The sequence below is a fragment of the Callionymus lyra genome, chromosome 8 (assembly GCF_982586985.1).
Source record: "Callionymus lyra chromosome 8, fCalLyr1.hap1.1, whole genome shotgun sequence".
Taxonomy (NCBI): Eukaryota; Metazoa; Chordata; class Actinopteri; order Syngnathiformes; family Callionymidae; genus Callionymus; species Callionymus lyra.
Window position 1 is genome coordinate 9,477,496 of NC_141825.1, and position 6,343 is coordinate 9,483,838.

Sequence of the window (6,343 nt, forward strand, 5' to 3'; positions counted from 1 at the left end):
CATAAACGTGCAAACGCTTTCTGTCACATTATTTCCCTTAATCTCACTAAAGAGTAAACGTTTGTTATATAATAGGAGATTACAATCTTCAGAATAAACAACGATATAAAGTGTTTGCGAGTCTGCAGCTAGTTCTACTGTAAGCTAGCATGTATACCAGTTAAGTTTATAATTTCATTCCCTTTACATTACAGTTATTTAGCAGTTTCTCTTTCAATATGTCCACTTTAATTTACAAGTCACCTACATGAATGTATTTTATTCATCTCATTTTATTCATGCATATTATTTATTTCCTTCATTCTTTTTATAATGTTTTCCACAACACCATCGAGAATTCTTGTGTGGCTTTTACAATACTGGCAATTAAACCTTTTTCTCATTCTGACCTATTATGTGTTACGGGGTGGTACAGTTACAAAGGGCTTAGTGGACTCAATCTTACTGGGATAAAGCAACAAATAGATCTTTAAATTCAGTGAGTAGATGCTTTAGATCATGAAAAAGAATTGAAGTTGCAAATGCAGCCTCTCATGTCGCTTAAAGAGAGAATAAGAAACTTATAATTCCTTATATTAAAGTGTATTTAAATAATTACATTTAAATTGAATAGCATTACATCTCAAATTGACTTCATTTTGTACTATATATAATATTTTGATTAAATATTTATGTATCTGTCAATTGAGGCTCATGATAAAGTGAAATATTAATAACAATTGTACAATTTGGTAGAAAATATTGATTTTGCTTGTTAATATACAAGTAATAATAATATAACATAACATAATATTAATTTATTGATCAATGTCATGTCCCAGATTATTTATTAACAAACAACTGTGTTACTATTTACTATACAGCCAATAACCATGGCTAAAAACAAACCATGCTAACAATATGAATTGTTTCCATTACTTCTGTGATGATGCACGACTATCACTACTGACACTGTTGTATTTGCCATGTTTGATAGACTCGGGGGGTCAACGATGATGTCATGGAGTTACTGACCCACTATCCTGGACATGGACAGTAGAAACACAAACGTTCTGCTTCTACGAGAAGCCAATATGTCTAAAAGACACCGTCCTGAAGCCGCTGCCGTCAAAGTCCCGCGGCTACTTATGAGAGATTTATTTATTACGGCATCTTCATTGTTATCTCCTCTTGTTCTGTTCGGCTATAAATCCCCGCAGACGTCGCTACATATTCCTGCCAGTGTTTCTTATCCATCAGCTGGATGAGCGCTGAGGGTGAGAACGCAAAGTGATCGACTCGAACATGAGACCGAGAGCAGCGTTTGTAAAAAGCCTGTCAAGAGGGATCATGCTTTTTACTTGGTCAGTTTTGAAAACATCAGTGATGGGTTCAATTTGTTCTTCTTAGAGACAGAAAGAAATTCCAGAAGAGAAAGATTTCATTTATTTCCAATTTCCTCAAATACAAAAGTTTAAACCTGCACTATATGTTTATAAGCTAATGCTAGCTATGCTGCAGCCAAGTTTCATTTATCCTTAACACTTTTAAACAATTAGTGGGTAATTTTAGATTAAAATATAGTTTTTAAGAAATGTATCAATGACAAGACAAGGTTCTTTTGTAAGATTTAACATTATTTGCAGGAATTAAAGTATGTTGTATGCAGCAGACAAGCACTAGCTAGCATCAGCTAATAAACAAACATTAGTTGGCTAAACAGTTATTTTTAATCTTTGTTTTTCTGGAAATTTACACAAATTCAACTTGAAATCCTTCACTGTTAGTATTTTACTTTGTTGATATAGAACAGAGTGAAAAGCAAGATATATCTTGTTCAAAACATTCATATGGTTGGTTCCCTTAGTCACAGTTTTGGACGCAAAACAAATGATTTACTGACGTTATTCTTTCATTTCCTTTCTCCGCTTGTATGTGTTTTACTTATAGTTTACAACACATTCCTACTAAGATCATGATCTATAGGGTTACTTTAACTGTTTCGTAACATTGTTAGACAAAGGTTCATTTTAAATCATGAATGTTTATATCCCCTATAAATAAATAAATTGCATTATCTTCTCTGGCGACATAGTATTTCTGTATTCTGATATAAAAAACATGTTGTTGTCTTTATCCCTTCCCTCAAATTTCACATTACCACCATGCTTTTGCTGCATTGTGATGTTTTATTTCTTGCTTGTATGTACAACAGTGTTGGAATGAAACGTTTTATGTTGTGCAAATCAGTTTTTTGCAACTGCTGTCACCAGAAGACAGTCCCCTTCAGCTGTGAACAAAAAACACTTCAGTTTACTAATTATTGATGAATATTTCTCTTGCAATTTTTCATTTTTGGTTTTATTTTGAACTCCAAATAAAATGTAAAAAAAAATGTTGCGTTATGTCTCCAAATAGAATGTTCTCCTGGTACATATATATTCTAGCAAAGGCATATTAAATTACTTTGCCAGGTTGTTCTATCTGCATCTGACCTTAGGATAGGTTGTGTTTTTTTCTTCAGGAATTGAAAAAAAGTATGATTGAGCCTATTTCTGCTTCATTTAAAATGAACTATACTGTAATAAACTGTGCACCAGGTGTTGTCAGCAATTGACCTCTGTGTGTTTTAGAAGGAAACTGGAAAGGTATGTTAACATGAGGAGGAAAATTCCAACTGTTAACTGAGATGTGACAGTATTCGACGGATGCATTCGTGCGACTTGACTTGTGTGGTCAGCGTCGTCACAAACTGGGATATTTGAATCAACATTTCTGGGTTATGTTTTTCTCCCCAGATGTTGGTTCTATGAGGTTTGTGTAACTTGATGAGTGGGATTTAAACTGGACTCGAGGCGGACATGTCTTTGCTGACAGTCTCCAGTGTGGCAGGCTGCTCTGCCACAACTCAGGCTGATTCTCCAGTGTCAGGAGTGCTTAGTTTGGCTGCCACTCACCGGCGCCAGACAAAACTAGACGCAGCAGACATCATGTTTTGGCAGCATGTCGGGACTCCTCTCTGATACATATTAAATCTAATATCATGTCTGTTGGACAAAACCATAGAGGATTAAATCGATAGAAAGTAGTTTTTCAAAAACAGATTTCAACAGGCATCCTTTATCATATCATCATTTTATCTATTATCTATTATTTTATTTATTATGTACGAGTAACCTCTCGTCTTTTTGTTATTTTAACACAAACCTTTTATGTGTTTAAGCCCTCAGAAAAATTGTATTTGAAAGTTGCCAGATGTAAAAAAATACAGCCAAGAACAAGAAAATGAAAATAATATTCAGATATTCAACAATTATTATTAAATGTAATGTCACAAATAATGAACAAAAAAGGAAATAAAAATGAGTTTAAAAATATAGTTTTTGAGAGAAAAAAAAGATAATTGTAAAGACATTATAAACATCCAAAACATTATGGATTATAGATATGGTTAGTTTTAAACCTTTAATGTATTTAGTTTATATTTATAATAATGATATTTATAATATATATTTATATATATATACAAAAAATAAATTGAAAATTGCAAGAAAAAACACATTTTTTGTAAATATATTTTTTTAAAACCTAAATTAACTTATCACAAGTTGTTTTTGCAGAAATCAGTTTTATCTGTTGGTCTTCTTGTGAGTTTTTGGGGTGAAAACAATGATCAGTCACACCCTGAAGTAGACATTGATATTTCTGTGTAGTTTTGTGTAATACTTTATTTCTTTTATGTGTAAACTTACAGCACTTCCTTCATATCCATGCACCTGATTTTCTTTGTAATTATTTAGTCAAACAAAGACAGCATTATTCAGCCCCTACTTGTGGAAACTAAAGGTTGCAGTTGAGTCTCAAATACAGCCAAATATAATGACTAGAACTGGAACTGTTACTTTATAAACATTTTTGTCTTATAAATCAATCTTTTGATCTGCTTAAATAATAAAATGAAATAATATATCTTGAGCATTCTTTCATGGGATTATAAGAGAGTGTAATTAAATGAATTAATGACATCTTATCTAATTAATACTTTTAATCGAGCACTAGTCAATGAAACAAGAGAATTTTGAACTTTGAGTATATTTTCTAAAACCGACCCAAGAAGATCTCACACACAAGGCTAATCTTTTTTTCATGCATCCATGTGCGCCGACACGCCGTCACCAGTCTTGTGTAACAGCTCAGCGACGGAGCCCCTCGCTGGCCGTCATATGTAGGAAGTGTGGCTCCGCACACATGCAGATTTCATGTGTGCCTGAACGAACATGTTTTTTCTTATGTCACTCTCCATCGAATGTCTGGTTGTTGAGGAGAGTAACCGCATGCTTTTATTCCTGCAGCTTCCCACAGATGATTGAGGAGCATCACCATGAATAGTCAAGCGGGTTTCAAACCGTTAATATAATCCTCTTTGTTTAAAAAAAAAAAATACGTTCATTTCTTGAAAGGGCTCCAATGAAACAGAGCGTACCGTTTCGAGTACTCTATTTTAGGAGCGGAGCATGAATTATGGAGGGACGTGGCCGACATTGTGTGTGTTTTTTCCTTTTCTGTCTGCTGACGGAGAGACGCGTGTGGAGGCGACGAGTGACCGCGAGTCTCTCGTAGTGTCGCCAGGCTATGTGAGGGCAGAATCCTGCGCCTTGGCAGCCGCCCAGCCCATTGTGATCGGCGTTGCTGCTTCCTACAGGGTCACCACCTGGCTACCGCTTCCTCTCGTCTCCCTGGGTTACACTGAGTGCTTCCACAGCAGGTCTGTAATTGAATTTAACACCAGTCACACTCGGGCCTAAATGTGTTAGCCGCAAGGTGTCGGCAACTCCAAAGTTCTTTATATCAAAATGCTTCACCGTGAAGATGAGAACGGACTTTTGTCATTGGTTTCAACACAAACGTTTAAGAGGGTTCACTGTACGCTCAAGTTTGTGCATCGATGTGGCCGTTAAGCAACAGGATCATGTGATCAGCAGCGGCGTGACCTTCACGCTGGAAATTCAAATCTTCTTATGGATATTAATCTTTGGGAGTTAATCTCAAAAGTCAGCCAGATCTCGTAATAATAGTATTAATAATCAGCCGGTGCTGACTTTGAAGTTTTCACCCTGACTCTCGTTTTTGTGCGACTCACGGATTACGTAAACCGAACTTCTTCAATAAATCCAGTTACCTGTTTTACAACTTGTATTAAAAAAGCTTCAATCAGATCTATATGATTCATTGATGACTAATTACGATTAATTTTAAATGGATCAAAGTTGTAGGTGATTCCAGTCAAGCCGTTTGAGTCACATGAACTCACCGAAACATGTGTGATTCACTGATCAAAGATTGTGATTGATCATAGTTACATCACAAACAGGAAGTTGTCATTGTTTTTTTGTGTCTGGCTGAGGGTGTCACACACACTAATGCAGGAGGTTGAACCCACTGATCACTGTAGATACATCAAAGACAGGAAGCTGAAGTTTCCTCTTGTCTGGAAGTTTAAATCACTGGGATTCACGTGGATGTGTGCGATTCAGTGATCACTGATAATGATTTATCATAGATACTGCATTGATATGAAGTTGTAATTGTTTACCGTAGAGAAGATTAAGTCACAGGGACTCACTTGGATGTGTGCGAGTCACTGATCACTGATAACGATCAGCTGTATATACATCATAGACATAAAGCTTTGTTTATTTTTTGTCTACTGTAGAGGTTTGACTCACAGGGCCTCGCTCAAATGTGTGTGATTCAGTGACCACTGATAATGATTTATTGAGATACTGCATTGATATGAAGTTCTAATTGTTTACCCAAGAACAGATTTTGTGACAGGAACTCAATTGGATGTGTGCGAGTCAGTGCTCGCAAATTATGATTCACCGTAGATACATCATAGGCAGGAAGCTGTATTTATTTTATGTCTTCTGTAGAAGTTTGACTCACATAGACTCAATTGGATGTGTGCGAATCAGTGATGACTGATAACGATTAGCGGTAAATACATCATAGACAGGAAGCTTCATTTATTTTATTGTCTATTGTAGAGGTAGTTAGTTAGGTGTAGTTACACCATCAATATAAAGTTGTAATTGTTGTTGTCACTTGGATGTGCGCGATTAAGTGATCACTGATAACGATTCTCTGTAAGATCCATCCATCCATCCATCCATCCATCCATCCATCCATCCATCCATCCATCCATCCATCCATCCATCCATCCATCCATCCATCCATCCATCCATCCATCCATCCATCCATCCATCCATCCATCCATCCATCCATCCATCCATCCATCCATCCATCCATCCATCCATCCATCCATCCATCCATCCATCCATCCATCCATCCATCCATCCATCCA